This window comes from Ambystoma mexicanum, chromosome 8 (assembly GCF_040938575.1).
Source record: "Ambystoma mexicanum isolate Mex_15411 chromosome 8, UKY_AmexF1_1, whole genome shotgun sequence".
Classification (NCBI taxonomy): domain Eukaryota; kingdom Metazoa; phylum Chordata; class Amphibia; order Caudata; family Ambystomatidae; genus Ambystoma; species Ambystoma mexicanum.
Window position 1 is genome coordinate 323,332,890 of NC_090929.1, and position 18,970 is coordinate 323,351,859.

Consider the following 18,970-nt stretch of genomic DNA (forward strand, 5'->3'; position numbering starts at 1 on the left):
GGTCCTTGCTGGGTTGGTTGCTGGGTTGGTTTCTCAAATCAATTAGGACCAACGATAAACAATATACCCAGTTTTTCTTTAGTGTGTGACATAGTTTTGACAACCTACTTTTAAGCAGTCTGTTTATTTTCTCAACAACGGCATTTGATTGCGGGTAATAAATCATGCGTAGTTTGTGGGTGATGCCCAGCATTGTTGTCAATGCTTTGAAGAGGTCATTGACAAAATGCGTTCCATTGTCGGAACGTATGACATTGCATATTCCCCAGCGGGAAAACAACTCCCTCACTAGGAACTTGGCTGCACATTTCGCATCTGGGTGGGCGCAGGGGCCTGCTTCCACCCACCTCTAAAAGGGGCAGACCACCACTATTAAGTACCGCAATCTATTACAACTTTCTCCTATGTCTGCATAGTCTATGTGTAGTTCGCGAAAGGGTCCAATTGGCTTAGGCAATGTTCCTCGTAATGTTCTCAATGTCATTCCTGAATTATATGTTTGACATGTGGTACACTCTATCACCATTTTGGATATCTGCTCTTGTTTTCCTGGTGCAAACCAATTTTCCTGAATGTCTGCTGAAATATGTTGTTTAGCATTGTGGGCTGGGAAGTGAAGCTGCTGGAATGCTATCTCTAGTAGTTTCCTTGTCATTGCTACTTTACCTGTATTGTTCTGTCGCCAGAGAAGGTCAGTGGATGATTGACTACACCTTCTCTTTAACCATAGCTCCTTTTCTTCCTCTGGCGCATCCTGCTGCAACTCTAGTAGTTGTGAGACTGGCATCGAGTTGTATCCCTCCGTTTGCTCTATCTCCACATGTCTTTACAGTATGTACTCACCTGTTATTTCTTTTGTGAGGTAAGATGCTTCTTTTGCAGCACCGTCCGCTGCTGCATTTCCTAATGAGATGACGTCACTCTTGTTTGTGTGGGCCTGGCATTTCACTAATGCTACAAATGTTGGCTACTCTAATGCCTCTATTAATTCTGCAAGCAGTTCTGCATGCTGCACAACGGACCCATCTGCCTTTCTAAATTCTCTCCTTCCCCATCAGGCCAATCCCCATGGACTGTGGTGGTCATGTATGCGGAATCAGTGTATATCATCACTGTGCTTCCTTTGCTGTATGCACCGCTTCAATTTGCGCCACTAGTTCGGCTGCTTGTGCTGAAAAGTGGGCGGGTAACCTCTTTTGTCTTTTTTACAATCACTTCATATTCTCCTTCCTCCAATCGTACCACTGCCGCCCCTACATGTTTTTCGCCTGTTTCACAATTTATTGATGCTGATACATCTACAAAGTACACCTTTCCTTCAGTCAGTGCATCTTCATTAGCTGTGGGTGTGCCATCATCTTCCCCCCATATGTGGCACAATCATGACCTTGCATATCTTCCACTGTGCATGCTTCTGTGAGAAATGTGGCTGGGTTCACTGTTTTGCAACACACTATGTGTATGTTAGCACTTGATAAAATTATTTCGTAGGCTGTGGCTCTTTGTGTTGTTAATGTACTTTTTGATCTTTCAAGTATGCCAATGAATTCTCTACGTATTATGTCACTGAGCATCCCATCACAATTGTTGCACTTTTATCAATGGTGAATGCTGCGACTGCGAGAGCTTGTTCGCAAGCAAAGTGTCCCTGCATCACTGCGTCTAGTGTACCACTATAGTACGCTAGAGGCTTGTGGCTCAACAATGTTTTTTGTGTCAGTACTGCTGTCATGAGTGTACCATCACAATGCGAACATAAATAACATTTGCGTTCAAAATCTGGTGTTGCTAGGACGGGTGCTGTCGATATCAGTTCTTTCAATGTGTTGGAAGCAGTGTGCATTTCCTGTGTCCACTGTACTATTGTGTTTTCCCTTTGTGCTTCTTTTAGTGCATGCAGAAGAGGTTTTGTGTAGGCTGCATATTCTGACATCTAGGCACGGCAATAGTTGCATATGCCGAGAAATGTTTGCATCACTTTCACTGTTCTGGGCTCACTTACAGTTTGCACAGCTGCTACCTTGTCGGGTATTATTCGTTTGCCTTCTTTTGATATCAGTTGGCCCAAAGCCAATACTTCTGTCAAACACTACTGCAACTTTTGTTTGTCCACCTTGTAACCCTTGTGTGCTAGTAATGTCAATAGTGTTACCAAATCCTGTCTGCATTCATCTTCATTTTTTCCACAAATCAAGAGATCATCTACGTACTGAATGATTGTACTTTTTGTGTCAATATTTCCAAGATCTTCATGCAGTATTCTGTTAAATATACTTGGACCTTCACAGTATCCCTGGGGTAACCTGCAATGCTCATATCTCCCCTCCCCCCCAGGGTGATAGCTGTCAGGTACTGTGAGACGGAATCAAGTGGTACAGAGAAAAATGCATTTTTCAAATCCACCACTGTAAAACATGATGCGTCTTTGGGTATGCTGCATACGATTGATGCAGGGTTTGGGACGAGTGGGAATTCTTTTTGTATAATGTCATTGAGGGGGGCGTAGATCCTGTATCATCCTCCAAGACCGTCCTTTGGCTTTTTTGATTGGATAGAAACAAGTATTACAGGGAGAATTTGAAGGTACTATAATCCCCTGCTGTAGTAGGGCGTGTATTGTTACTTTTATCCCTTCTTCTGCCTCTCGTGACAGGGGGTACTGTTTTACCCGGGCCAATAATGCCCCTCACTTGAGTTTGATTTTTACAGGTCCACCTTGTGTAACAGTCCAACGTCATGTGGGCCATTTGTCCACAAATCTGATGGTACATGTTGCATGTCTTCACTGAAAAATCCTGGTGGCATGCTCACTATGGCCATGAGGGGGAGTGGCACATGTCTGTTCTGAATCATTATGTCACATGGAATTGCTATTTCTATTATTATTTCCCCATCACTGTCTGAGTCAGTGAAAAGGTCCTCGTCAGATAAATCTTGCAAGGCTGTGTTGGCATTTATACACAGCACTGTTTGCCATTCACATCCATGTATGTCTAGTCCAATCACTGCTATCCATTGTGATGATACCTATACCCCATGTAAGTCTAGAGACACCACTGTGGCTGCAACTATCTCGAGGCGTGCCATGGGGCGAAACACAAATTCGGATGGCACTCTCCATTCTTGGCTCTTTAACTCGGGCACAACTCGTGCCCAACTCGTGCCAAGGGTGTTAACCCTTGGATGAACATGTCCGGATCTACAGGTATTCCACGCACCTGCTGTGCCGTGGCTTGTGTGTGTATTACTAGCATGGCTCGCATTGCACATATTCCAGGAGTTGAGCACACTATCCCGCTCTCTGTGAATGAGATAGTCATATTGAGCTTGCTAAGGAGATCCTTCCCCAGTAAATGTATGGGCAAGCCTTTGTAATAGAGTAGGGGTGCTCGCACTGTTCCCCCCCACTGTTACCTCCAGTTTTTCTGTGTATGGAACCTCGACCACCGCCCCAGAAAACCCCTGCGTCTCCATTTTATGATTGGACAGTGGAAACCTGCCTTCTCGTAGGCATGAATTTTCTGCTCCCTAGTCTACCATAAAAATAAACTTTGTTCCCTATCTCCACCCCCACCAGTGGTTCCTCAGCTGCGTTGACGGTCATCGATAGTACTGCACATGCAAACGCTCTCTGTGCGCTGTCCTATGCTGAATACCTTGCGTCCTCCCCATTGACAAAAACATTATGCAACACTACTGCTGTTCCTCTGAAAGGTGCTGGGGAACCATTTGCTGTGGTGACAAAGGGATTTCTGCGAACCGGGGCAATGTTTTCTCAGGACTGTGTATGTTGTTGTGCGTTTGGTGGAAGTGCGCTGTTTTCGTCTATGTACCTGGGATCGGGTTGCTCTTCCCATCTACCACCACCCATCGGCAACCCGTGTGGGCTTCCTGGGTGGGGGTGGCAATATTGTTGTTCGTTTTGGTAGGGGTTCATGGGGTGGCTTCGACACTCTCTTGAAAAATGTCCCCACCACCCACAGTTCCAGCATGTTCCTTGTCCTCCTCCTCTGGGGCCTTGTCCCCCATACCTTCCATACCTGTACCCGCCCCCTCTGCACCCCCTATACCCACCTCTTCTTCCACGGGTGCTCCTTGCTTGCCATTGTGGCCCCCCATATAGTTCCTCACCAATCCACTGTTCCTGTCCGTTTCCTGCCCGATTTGCGGCCATCCTTGCTTGTATTGCTATCAGCCCTTCCTCCTCCTCTCGTTCTCTTTCTGCTGGAAGGGTGGCTACTGCTGCTGTGACCTTCACTAGTTTCGTCTGAATTAATTTAGCCTTGTCTGCCAATCTTTTTGGGCTATCTCCCTTTCTCTTTCTTTGATTCTTTTGCAATAGTGTACTATAATGCTCTGTATCTCTGGCCGCTCTTGGCTTCTATCCCAGCTATTTTATCAAGAGCCTTCTGCACTTCTTTCAGGAGCCCTCTTTTGATTATAAAATAGAACAGGGAGGTGCATTGATCCCAAGTCGTGCCCGTCTTCGCTCTCCACATCTCCTGCACCCGAAGAATGTAAGCCATTGCATCCTCCTCCTCCCCATTGTACATTGCAATACAGACTGTAAATCTGGTGTGTCTGGGAAAGTCTCCCTTAGTGCATCCCATACTCTTGCTCTTACTGTGTTAAAAGATGCCCCATCATGGCGATCACAGTCTAGTGTTATTCCAGGGAATCACACCTTTGCCCACACCCTGTTAGCTTGGTCACCTATTGCAGATACTAACAGGCTTTTAACATCACTGACTGCTAAAGGAACCCCGGCAGTGTTTTTCTTAAATGCATAGATCCATTTACTTGACCCTCCCGAGAGTGGGGGTAATGTTTTTAGCAAGTTCGCTTTATCTATCTGGGCCCAGGGTATGTAATTGGGTCTTCCTCCCCCTCTGTGTATAAATGGTAGCTGTAATTTGTTTCTTGTTGATTTCCCTGTACTTACCTTCGCTCCTTTTTTCCCCAATACTACCATTTGTCCCCTCCTGTTCCTTAACCTTCCATGCCATTCTTCTTCCATCACCCTCCCCAAGAGAGACTGTTCTGTTCCTGATGCCACCCCACCTGTTGCACACCCCACCCTCCTCTCTTCTTATTCTTGCTCTTCTATATCACACCAATATTCTTCTTCCATGTATGATGCCATGTCCTCTCCTTCTGCACCTATCTCGCTCACTGCTTGATCTATTATTCTTGTGGGTGTATCATTAATCCGTAACAATATTTCTCCCTTTTTCCAGCCCTCATCTGTTGACCTTTAAAGTGGTTGTGACATCTGCGTCTGTTCTGCTCTGGGTGAAGGGGAGCCCCCTTTCTCACATATATCTCTTAACCATGATAATTCTGCCCAGGCCATTGTTAATCATGAGTCTAATTCTTGGGTGAATTTTTCGATATCTATTGCAGGGGTACTTACCTGTCCACTTGCTCCTAGACACTCATATGGGGGTGGTGCTGGGACTGTTGGTTGGGGCGCAAAGGGTGACGTGGGCTTTGACACTGGGTCACTATACACCTCTGCTGGTACTGGCTTTGGCAGGAGGGGATGTAATTGTGCGACCTCTACCTTACCCTCCTTCTCTTCCCCCTCCCGTTCACTGCTACTTGCTGCCAGGGGAGATGTGCCCTGTTCTTTTGCCTTGCTAGGAGGTACTTCCCCAAAAGGTTTCCATAAATCTAATATGTCTCATCTGTTCTGAAGTTGTTTGCCCTTGTATTTTACAAACAAACAGGTTGCTACCATGTCTAGGACATTCTTATCAAATGACCCTCCTTTGGGCCACACCTGGGGTAGACCTTCCCCTTTCCACTCTGTAATCCACTGATCGTGGTATTTGGTGATCCTGTCTGCATACCCTAGCAAGTTTTGGCAAATATGTGACAATGGTGTCTCTGCACTCATCATGTCTTAACGATAGCTTTCCAACCATGTGAGTCAGTATAACAATGCAATTCACAATACTTCAATAATTCACCTCTTCGTATGTCAGCTCTGTGACACTGTATTTGGTACTCCACAATCTGTCACACCTACGCTGACAGAGTGTGTAAAAACAATCATGCAATATTGCTTTTATCCTTACTTATCCATGCACTTTGTACGCAACAGACATACTATGGGCCTCATTACACGGATGGTGGTAAGGGTTTACCGGTACCGGTATTTTACTGGTACCGGTAAATCCTTACCGCCTTACTACGAGGTACCTTTGCGGGTTGGGGAATTTAACGCCTGCTTTTTGCAGCCGTTAAAAACCAACTCGCAAAGGGACCAGGGAGCTAATTACGGTACCGCAATTTGCGGTACCGTAATTAGCGCCTTCCCCATTCCCATAGAGCCCTATGGGGCAAAAATGGGAATGGGGAATGGCAATGGTGGAAGGGGGAATTACCGCCCCGCCAACCTTGGAATAGGGCGGTAATTCCCCTTTCCACCAAGGCGGTGCCGGTATTTTACCGGCATGAACCATGGCGCTAATAGTGCCATGGTTCACCGCCATCCGTGTAATGAGGACCATAAACAAGACGATTCCACAACAATTATCTCTAAACATATCACATTTAACACTTAACATAAATCCTCCCTGCCTTCTCCATCTTTACCCTTACAATATTTCCCCTTGATACTCCAGCCCATTCCCTATCTTAATCCCTTATGCACTACCCTTTCACCAAAGAGAGAAGAAAAAGAGGAAGCGTTTCTAGATACTATTCAGAATCTTCTCCTTATATAAGACTCCTACTGTTTCCACTTATTTTTCCTCTTTATATCCTGTACTAGTCGAGATAGCACTATGCAGCGCCGCCTTCCACCCCCTTGCGGAGCTAGGTTCCCATATCCCTTTTCACCTTGTAATCTCCTTAACTGTCCTAATGGCCATTTGCAGAAAGAAAAGAATAGATTTCAGCCCACAAATTCTCCCTCTATTATATGAACTTTCTCCCCTCTAGTTTTCCCTTCGTTCAATCCCCAATAGCTCTTTGTCTGACTCCTTACACTACTTTTTCCATTTCCCCCATATCATCTTTTAATGTCGCTCACACTTGATACTCATGTGTCCGTCTTGATCCGAGACCATCCGGACCCGGTCTGTCAAGGCTCCACCCCATACTCAATGGCCACGCCTGGCTCCGGCGAGAGGTACGGTGGGTTTTTGCAAAGCCGGGACCCGTACATCCTCTCACCCTACTGTGGATGCACGTCGAGGTGTACCAGTTGCCGTAGGCAGGTAGCTCTTGAGGGGGTGCTCCCTGGGTCTGGCCGGGGACGTCTCGTGCCAGAAGGAACGGAAGGATGAAATCAGGTCCAGCGGTCACCAAATGAAAGTGAGTAGTCCCCCAAAATGCACGAAGAGTCAATAATGGACACACCCCAGGAGGGAATGAGACCAAGACCAAGTGGGGGTGAAAGTAAAAGTAAAGTTTATCTAAAACCAAAATAGGGCAAGCACAGAACTGTGCAAACTCAGAGAGCGCTCTGCCCAACATCGCTCTAACAGTACTTTAAAAAAGGTTACATCATCATAAACGACGACAGTCTATGGGTTACATAAGTTACATTTTCATTCGTAGATTCACAAGTCCAGTATAGCTGTGTAGGCGCTGCCTCCAGATGATTGGATAGTTGATTGGCGGGAAGACGGGCATCACGTGCATCACCCGGGCTGGTCAGTGTGAGGTGAAGGTCCTGGGGCTTCGGATAAGGTGATGGATACTAACTCTCTAATCTAAACACTACTTCAAAGCATGCAATAAAAAAGACACTCATAAAAAATAACCATTGACATCATGACAGTTGGGGGGAGAATCATATATTTCACACTTATGTATACATACATTTGTCTCGGGTCCCTGAGTGGGGGAAAGGTATGGGGATCATCCTGTGTCAGGGGGCAGACAGGTGACATTTTGTGTGGGCCTAGTGGAAGTGGGAGAAGAAACGGTTGTTGCATTAAGGCATCAGTGAGACATGGGCCTTTGGCCGCAGCACTATCATAAGGAGGAAGAAAGGTGGGGGCTGTGAGCTCTTCGTGCGCGGCACTGCCAGAGAGGAGAGAGAGGGCCCTTTGGCTCTTCTAGTTTGGTCCATTTCGATTAGTGGAATTATAAGTGAACCATTGGAATGGGGTTGGATCATGTTTCCTATCACTTCATTTACAACAAGTAGAAAGCAGATTCTGACTACACCGTGTGCTCTGTCTTCACATATACCAGGGTCAACTGTGCTACAGAATTGCTTTTATTTACATTAGTCTCGTGGCCGCACTTTTTATATTGTACACATGAACCTTATAACATCTCAATACATTTGCGAGTATGCACAGCACTGGAAAACAAGTGAGCATGCGGACCATACATTTTGTATCATAACGTACGAGTCACCCATCATCTAATACATTTGCAAGGGCTTTTGGTACTGAAAGACATGTAACCGGTATTATAGGACACCAACATGTGGATCTTGATATCTTATTCATTGCAATTGATTTTGATGGGTTAATTATTGATCGTTCTGTTACATCTCATAGAGACAGCTCCCTTATACGTTAACACAAGAGAGAATGTACAGCCTTACAGAGGGGAATAGCATTGTGGGTGAAACAGGGTGGCACACAGTCATGGGGCATGCATTTGTCACATCAAAAGGGGTGTGAGTTTGGTGGTTATACATGTTATATATCTTAAGGGTAGAATCAGCAAATAATTAGGCATATTTGTAGAGATTAATTGTTTTTCGAGGCCCAGCCTCTTGCCCATTCATTCACAGGTCAGTGATGGAAGGAGGATGGCGAGAGATACAGTGTTCAACTTGTAGCTGTTCGCTCCCAGTCGTCCGTGAGAACAGGGCAGCTGCAGAGACACCAGAGGGGAGGAGGTGGGGGGGGAGTAACTGGGGCTCTGTGCGCGGCCCAGGGGAGAGCTTCAGGCCTGCAGGCTGGCTTTGCTGTGAGGCCTGCTTTGGCATATGCAAAATGGAGTCGGGGTTCAGTACAAAATGGAGATAGTAATCAGCCCTCCCCTGGACGTTGCACTCATATGTGTCCTCCCGAAGCTGTCCGGCACCTCTGGCCACAGGCGTATGGCCAGCAGTGGTATAAGCATAGTGTGCGTGCGGAGAGGGAATGGAAGTGAGGGGGCCTAAACGACCTTTTCTCCCCTACAGAATTCATGTGTCTAGGGACATTACTCACATATTGGAACACAATGTCCTTCTTGCTGAAATAAAGTCTGAATGTATGAGATGGTCCAAAATAAACCTGACTATCTGGGAGAAAAATTGGAACTATTAAAATGGCTCTGCTTCCTAAACTGCTGTATTTGTTTAATATTTTACCTTTACCGCTTTCACAGAATATGTTTACAAGAGTACAGTGATTTTCTGTGGGGGGATGCCGCCCGCTCAAAGATCCCTTTGATGATTCTGTCATGGTCTGTGGAAGAGGGTGGATTTGGCATTCCTGGCATGTGGAAGTATCATGCAGCTTTTTCTCTTCGAGGCCTTCGTTAATGGATTGGTGAGAATACTCATGTCTGGGTGTCTATTGATAGTGATTCAATTTTGCTGGTTCCATTGGACTGCCTTTTATCAATGGATAGTCACCTTTGAATGGAAATTATACCACCATCAGTCCGTTGTGTGATATCTGAATGGAAGTTTATCAACAAGCTCAATAACACTAAATTCTGGTCATCGTCAGAGTCATGCATATGGAAAAACTCTGCTATCACACTAAATAATAAAATGCTGCATTGGCATTCTTGGCGAAAGGCTGGAATATGGAAGCTCAAACAGATCCTGCATGGAAACTCGGCAGTGGATTTTGGCTTCCATTGTTTCAAGTATAAGTAACGCGCTGTGGAACTATCAAGAATAGCCGACTTGCAGAAGGTGATCGCATCCATTTTCTCTCCTCTTAATGCTAGTGTCCATGACCTTCCGGAAATAAATATAAAATTGCAACAATTCACCCTTTCGGCATCAGATATTTATAAATGCATTTGCCCAGCTCCTGCCTCGCTAGAGGATAGACTATAGGATAGACTGGAATGCAAAAAAATATTGGAAACTGAATCTGGTGAAAAAATGTGCGATTGTACATGGAAGAAAATGTGTAAGAATATGAATCTGTTTAGATTGGATATGGACTTGAGATTCACTCAGCATATGATTATTCATTGCTTGTATTGGTGACCACGGAGAATGAAAAACTATAAACTGTTGCAATGTCATATATGTTGGAATTGTGGGAAGGTGCTTTGTTGCAGTTTATTAGGCGGTCACAGTCAACTCAGGGAGTTCCTCACCCCCCCAAGCAAGTTGGCGCACAATAAGGCGCTTTTGATTTCAGGTTCACTTTGGTGAGGCCTCCAACCCATCTCTCACCCAACCCCAATGAATGGCCTGTGTCACCAATGGACTAGGAACTAGGCCGGTGTATAGCACAAATGTGTATGTATTTATGTATTTATGTATTTATTTATTTATGGGTTTGTTTATTTATTTATTTATTTATTTATTTATTTATTTATTTATGGTTTGGCAAAGAAAACCAGCTGCCAATATCAGCCACTGATGCTGTGGCAACACCCAATATCACAACAATAACTCTGTTTGTCAAACAACAAAGGTACAATTTTGAAACAAACAAACAAACAAACTCGTTTACAACCAATTTAATGTCAATTTAAACAACAGACAACATTCAAAATGCAGTGGAAAAAGTTTTGCTACACACATTCAAAGGACAGACAATGCTTTACGATTCCGGTTTGATGGGCAAGGACAGCAATGGGACAATTCGTTTTTAGGCTTTCATTTGAAAGGCACAGTTGGGAAAAAGAACTCAAAGGGAAATCTATTTTCAAAAAACATAAAATTGAAAGGCAGGACTTTGTAATTTGGGTTAAAGAACAATGGGAACAAAGAGGACATCGTGTTATGCAACACACATACAGATGAGATGCAAGATTTTGTAATCCTGATTTAAAATGAATGGAGATCAATGGGTAATTTTCATTTGCAACACACATGAAATGAAATGCAAAGCTTTGTAATCCTGATTTAAAATGAATGGCGATAAATGGGAAATTTCGTTTTGCAACACATATGAAATGCAAGGCAGGACTTTGTAATTTGGGTCATAGAAAAATGGGAACAAAGGAGAAATTTCGTTTTGCACCCTCCACAATGACTGGAAAGGCAATGTTTTGTGCATTACCTCTTTTGGGATTCAGGAGCCCCGACCCCTTTCTGTACAGGAGTCAGGGGTTTCAGAAACCAGTTAACCAAGTCTTTATGGGCGATACCGGCTCTAACACACTAGTCATGAGCTTTGTTAGTTTCAAATTATAATAACACTTATCCCGTGATTTTCTATATGGTAATGTATTGATTACTTTAATCAAATGTGCTAAGGGTCTACACTGTATGTCCTCTTCCCCCACAATTTAATGGAAAGGAATTAAGGCAGGCAGTTCCCAACAACATTCAGTTTCAACAGAGAGGGTGGTTTTCTATGGGTAAATAATTGGAATGAGTTTTAATAAATTGTGTGAAGGGCCTACCCAGTTTCACCCCCAGCCCCCTTCACTCACTAATGGAAATTGATAAAGGCAGATGGCTCCCCACGCAATTTATGGCTTTGGGATATCTACTTACATGGGAGCTCTTTGCTCAGGAAGCCTGCCAGATGTTTAGGACCCTCTTTTGGTAGGGAGCTCACACCAGGCCTCTGGCACAGCAAGGTCCCTCCAGATAGGCCTCTCTCAGATAGGGCTCCCAGGTTCCCAGGCAAGGTTTACCCTGATGGCCTAGGTAGCACTCCTTGCATCTCTGTTAGTTTTCCTCGCGAGGGTCCAGCAGCCGTCTATCTCCCAGAATAAAGTCAAAAAGCCTTGTTACTTAAATATGCAAATTAACAAGGGGGGTCCTGGGAGTCCCTCTGCCAGACATTAGTCCTGGTTACGAGAGACTTACCCAGAGTCTTTAGCTCACTATCTTTCACAGAGGAGAAATATCCAAAACATATCAGTCTTTGTCCTGCCCTGGGGCAGTCCAGCACCAAAATGCTAAATGTCTGGCAGAGGGACTCCCAGGACCCCCCTTGTTAATTTGCATATTTAAGTAACTTTGGGTCTCACCATAAGTTACTAGGGCAATCCAGACGTGGACCCCTTACTCACTATTCATAGAGAGGAACAGCTCCGCCCTACTGATGAGGTCCAACCAGACCGAAACACGTGTCTGGGGTTGCTGTTGGTACTCTTTTTCAGAGGAGAATTGTCTAGCATTTTGGTGCTGGACTGCCCCACGGCAGGACAAAGACTGATATGTTTGGGATATTTCTTCTCTGTGAAAGATAGTGAGCTAAAGACTCTGGGTAAGTCTCTCGTAACCAGGACTAATGTCTGGCAGAGGGACTCCTAGGACCTCCCTTGTTATTTTGTTCTGATGCAAACCTGCCCTCTTATAGAGCGATGACCCTCCAAACTTGTCATAGTTCCCATGGTCAGGATTAGCTAGCTCGCTCCCTTCACCTCTCCCCACCACACCTCATGTCTGTTGATAGGACCAGGATGGAGAGGAGTTCATGATGTAGGCTGAGGGAGGAGAAAAGATACATCATTTCAAAATGAAAGGGAAATTCACATTTTGTGTTCTGAAAAATCTCATAATGTGACCACTCCCTGGATCTTTCAGATAATCACATGAATATAGGTATTTTTGACTTCTACATTGTATGGCAAGTCATACAATAGTAATTTTATTTCGGCACGCCCTTACTGGGTGGAGCTACTATTTTTTGCAGTTTGCTGATGCGCTGAAATAGCAAATAATTGGACCATTTGCAATTTAAACCTTGCCCTCAACATCTATCCCTTTTCCAACTTTCCCATTTGTCAGGTGTATGAAAATGGCAGAATCATCATTTTTTATGCTATTTCATAACGGAGTCTTTGAACATCAAACACATTTCGTTTTTACAGGGACCTAATGGGCTTTTTATTCTGTTTAATATAAGGCCAAATTGAGCTTGGTGGCACACCCACTGTCCTTTTTATTTATGAAAACATGTGTTCAACGTTTAATCAATGGCAGGGCATAACATGGCCCTAAGTTTTACATTGAGATCAGACGCCAACAGTTTCCATTTCCCTGAAAACATGTGACCAGCCATCTGGTTTAGCTATGTGTATATTAACCTTTTCTCCAGGGCTTCAAAAGGGCCTTGCTTGTAGTTTAATGCACTTTTTATGTGAATATTTAAACTTAAGGTCGCTTCTGCTGGTTGGCTTTATCTACATCACCCACAGTTTAGATCTCTGGCTTTGTGTTGCTTTATATTTTTACAGAAGTTACAGGCCCAAAGGTCGGGTCACAATTCCAGATATCCAGCAGCTCAGTGGGAAAAAAAACAGCGGCCAGTTACCTACATGGTCCCAAAGGAATAACATTTTCCATTGGCACTGTCTGTTTAACATGTTGCATTTCGGATTACATTTAGACCTGTTGTTCATAAATACAATATTCCTTTACATACTGTATAAACAGAAATAAGTTCACTCTAATCACACAGATAGGCCATAGTTACATAAGGAAGCAGTATTAAAATCTACACCAAACAAAGTAGGCCCTTCTTTGTCCATGCTGTCATTTTATATGATGAAATAAAGTCTCTTTCCTTCTGATGAATGTAATCTGTCCTTGAATTTTATTTCTTAATAAAAGGCATCATTCCCACTGTTTTAGCTTCCAAATGCACAACTATCTCTTTTCATCCCATGTGCACGGATGCAGTTTTTTTAAATCTGTCCATGTGCAATGTATTTCTTTAATATTACAGTTGAAACAACATGAGTAGCCTTTCGGTATTGTCCACGCATAGGCCATCATTTACCATGGAAAATCGATGTCCTCTTTAATACTCCAAGTCGGCCTTTGCATTGAAATATCAGTTCATTTGATAAACGTGTCTTTCTCCACTTGCACACTTCTCCATTTTAGTAGAATTTAACTAGGCCCATTTATTTCCATGTCACTAGGCCTTAAGTTAGAAAAAGAAGTGCTTTGGACTGGCCTGTATTTCTCAATGGATAGCACCAGCCCCTTTCACTCTTAATACTGTGTCACGCCGCCAGCTCCCGGTTGCCGCTGGAGGCTTTGGAACGCTTGGCGTTGGCGGCGCCATTAGGTTGTTCCAGGGTTGCTTTCCTACTTCCTGGTTTACCGCTCTAGTCTTTTCTGTTCTGTCGCTCTGTTTCCGTATTTAAGCCCCGCCCCTCTCTGGGTTCGGCGCATTGCAACTTTGTCTTTTCGCTCTGTTGCTTTGCTCCTGTGTATCGCTTCGCGTCCCGCCTTGCCTAACTTTCCTTTACCTTCTTTTTCCTTCCGGGTTTACCGATTCATTCTTTTCCCATTTTTCTTTGCCCTGCTTTCTTCTGTGCTTCCCCCCCTCTCGCTAGTCTCCGCTCTACTTTGCTGCTCTTTGCTTTCGCCCTTTCCCTTCCTGGGCTGCTGATTTTTTAGCTCCTCGGCTTGCCTCCTCCACATCGCTGCTCCTGCGATTCCTTCGCTACTGTGTTTGGATACGTTCTCCTCTCTATGCTCTGAATGTACAACTTGCCTGAGTCTGGTCCTTTGCTCCTACTCCTCGCAGAGCATCCTTCCTGTGCGCCTGCTTCGGATCATCAGTCATCTAGCCCTGGGTTATCAAGGCACCGCAGCAACACCCTTCAGGGCACCGTTATGGTAGTGTTCAGGAATTCCATCCTTCTAGTCCTGGACAGTTCAAGACAACCCGGCAGTCTACCATTGCTACCAACACAGAGAGGTTTTTTTAAGCTGCTGCTTTTTTCCTCTCCAATTGGTCTCTGCTGGAAGGGGGCCCACTGCTTCCCTGTCTAGCAGGGAATCAGGGTGGCTTTTTACTGCAGACGACTGTATCTCTTCTCAAAATGGAAGAAACCAAAGAAGAAGCTTACCCGGCGAGAAGCATCATCAGAAGAAACATGTGAGGTGGAAGGGGAGGTGGACCTTGATATAACTGACAACCCACCTATCATGGCTAAACCTGACATACTGGCCTGGCCTCTTTATTACTGACATTCAGGGGCTGTATTTCACCCCACAATGGTACATATTCTCATATCTTTTGAAGTTGTGACAAACTCATCCAAAAATAGGATATTCACTCAATCTACATTGCCGATAACTGCACTGTGCTGCATATTGGTCTATATACCTATGACTCCACGGCTATTTGGTATTACTTTACTGGTGACAAAAAAACAGATCTTACACTTACAGAAGTGGAAGAGTGCTGAAAAACCCAACCACAAGGTCTGGCTACAAAATGTGGTGATCTTATCAGCCAGGGAGAAAGTGTCTTTCTTGCATAGACAAATGATGACTGAATACAACTCAATTTTGGATTCTTTTATGATTTGAACGCCTGGCTCTGTTATTTATTAATTATTTGTCTTAGCTTCACATATTGTCCTTTCCATTTGTTTCTAGTTCATACTGTTTTTGTCTTGTCTTTCTAGGGTTTGCAAATTTTTAGCGGAAGTTTAATCAAGGCTTTTCCGACAAAGTACTTCCCATCACAAGGTTACTCAAGAAGTCTTCAATGCCATTTACATGGACCCCTGAGGCTAATCAGGCCTTTCTGCTGTTGAAAGAGGATTTCTGCTCTGCTCTCATCCTTCACCAACCTGACCAGAGGTTAAGGTTCATAGTAGAGACTGATGCCTCATCAGCAGCCCAAGGTGCCGTTCTCCTGCAGGAACATGCAGGTCTGGAATACCCCGTCGCCTACCTCTCTAAGACCTTAAATGACAACCAGACCCATTATTCTGTCATCGAAAAAGGACTATTGGCCATGAAATCCGCCTGCGAGGAATGGTGTAATCTCCTACAGGGGGCTAACCACCCTTTCGAAATAAGAACAGACCATAAAAATCTCAAGGTCTTACAGAACATGGAATGCTTTAATTCACGCCAGGCCCGATGGGCCCACTTCTTTACTCAATTCGACTTCTTTTTGACCTACTTGCCAGGTTCTAAGAACGTTCTAGCAGATGCCCTTTCAAGAAGACCGTATCCAGGCATTACTCCGAAAGAACCCCCCAGTCCCATGCTCCCTGATGTCAAGATCATCTGTTAAGTAGATTCTTTCTTGGAGGATGTACGCAAAGCCACGCAGTCTTCTGGGATTCCTCCTGCTACTCCAATCTCTGAGAACATTCTTATCCAGGATGGTCTGTGCTTCAAGCAACAACGCTTGTTCTTGCCCAATAAGCAGACCCGTCTAACAGCGTTAAGATGGTGCCATGATGACCCGGTGGCAGGATACAGAGGGGTAAAGAACACTCTGGAACTGCTACGACATAGATTTTGGTGGCCCAACATGGCCAAGGAGGTCACCTCTTATGTCCATTCCTGTCCGGTATGCTGTTGGTCAAAGTATTCCACTCAAAAATCGATCGGGTTTCCTGCAGCAGGAAGAGGTGCCTAAAAGACCTTGGAGCCTAATCTCGACTGATTTCATAGTGGATCTGCCGCCTTCAGAAGAGTGTTCTTGTGTAATGGTTATGGTAGACTGCTTTACCAAGATGGCCCTCTTCACACTCTTAGCTGGATTACCTACCGCAGCAGAAATGGCAGCGGTGTTTGCTAAAGAGATTTTTCGCTTACATGGCACCCCGGATAAGATTATCTCTGACAGAGGCCCTCAATATACTTCCCGCTTCTGGAGAGAACTTTGTGAAAGGCTGGGCATTGATTGCGCCTTGTCATCAGGTTTCCATCCACAGACTAATGGGCAGACAGAAAGGACCAATGCCACCCTAGAACAATATCTTTGATGCTTCACTAACAGTCAACAGGACAATTGGGTTAGCCTGCTTCCACCGCAGAATTTGCCTACAACAACTCCATACACAGTGCCACCGGCCTCAGTCCTTTCTATTGTTCCTATGGGTACCATCCCAGCTTTACTCCTTCTCTGTCTTTTTCCCCGTCTGTCACTCCTTCTGTGGATTCTTTACTTACCAGTATAGCGGAAGCTCATAAGACTGCCGTCGAGAGCCTACTGGCATGCAGTCAGCGCTACTGTTCCCAGAGCAATCCCAAGCGCTTACCTTCTCCCACTTGGCAGAGAGGTACAAAGGTATGGTTGTCCACGAAGTACCTACCTCGCTGGCTACATCCCTCTAAATTGTCACCCCGGTTTCTGGGCCCCTTTCCGATACTTTGCAGGATCAATCCTGTGGCCTTTCGCCTTTTGCTACCCAAACACATGCACCGCCTTCACCCGGTGTTCCATTCGTCTCTCTTAAGAGAATCCAAGGTGGATCCCTATCATCGCCCTTTACCCCGGGACCCGGTGCATACTGCTATCCCTCCGGAGGAGTATGAGGTGGCCTCCCTTTTGGACTCCCGCTATCGGCGGGGCCGATTGGAATACCTCGTCCATTGGAAAGGCTATCCCCATTCGGAAGATTCCTGGGAGCCGGTTTCTCATGTGGATGCTCCTGCATCCACATGAGAAACCGGTTCGGAGGTTTCACCGTATATTCCCGGGCAAGCCGGGGGGGCGTCCCTAGGGAGGAGGTATACTATCACGCCGCCAGCTCCCGGTTGCCGCTGGAGGCTTTGGAACGCTTGGCGTTGGCAGCACAATTAGGCTGTTCCAGGGTTGCTTCCTACTTCCTGGTTTACCGCTCTAGTCTTTTCTGTTCTGTCGCTCTGTTTCCGTATTTAAGCCCCGCCCCTCTCTGGGTTTGGCACGTTGCCACTTTGTCTTTTGGCTCTGTTGCTTTGCTCCTGTGTATCTCTTCGTGTCCCGCCTTGCCTAACTTTACTTTGCTTCTTTTTCCTTCCGGGTTTACCGATTCATTCTTTTCCCGTTTTTCTTTGCCCTGCCTTCTTCTGTGCTTTCCCCCCTCTTGCTAGTCTCTGCTCGACTTTGCTGCTCTTTGCTTTCACCCTTTCCCTTCCTGGGCTGCTGATTTTTTAGCTCCTTGGCTTTCCTCCTCCGCATCGCTGCTCCTGCGATTCCTTCGCTCCTTTGTTTGGATATGTTCTCCTCTCTACGCTCTGAACGTACAACTTGCATGAGTCTGGTCCTTTGCTCCTACTCCTCGCAGAGCATCCTTCCTGTGCGCCTGCTTCGGATCATCAGTCATCTAGCCCTAGGTTATCAAGGCACGGCAGCAACACCCTTCAGGGCAAGCGTACGGTAGTGCTCCAGAATTCCATCCTTCTAGCCCTGGACAGTTCAAGACAACCCAGCAGTATACCGTCGCTACCAACACAGAGAGGTTTTTTTAAGCTGCTGCTTTTTTCCTCTCCAATTGGTCTCTGCGGGAAGGGGGCCCACTGCTTCCCTGTCTAGCAGGGAATCAGGGTGGCTTCTTAAGGTGGATGACCGTATCTCTTCTCAAAAAGGAAGAAACCAAAGAAAATACTTACCCGGCGAGAAGCATCATCAGAAGAAACAGGTGAGGCGGAAGGGGAGGTGGACAATGATATAACTGACAACCCACCTATCACGGCTAAACCTGACAGTTTGCAACGCCACAAGGATAGATCAATGGCTACCCCTGAACAGGTGCAGGAGCTTCTTTCAGCTGTGCATAATTTGACGCAGGAATTACAGGCTGTCAAAACTGAAAATACTGCTTTAGGTAGAGGGTCGACCACTTTGAGCAGTCCCGACGCGACCTTCCTCCTATGCCCTTATCCTGTGGCAAATATGATGGTTCGCCTAACAAATTCAAGGAGTTTATGGAAGCTTGTATCATCTACTACACTTTCAGACCTCAGACCTACGCCTCAGATCAAGCCCGCATAGAATTTCTGATATCTAATTTAACGGGGAATGCCCTATCTTGGGCTACCCCAATGGTGACCAGTGCCAATCCTTTACTACAAGATTATTCCGGGTTCACTGCCCAGTTCAAACTGGCT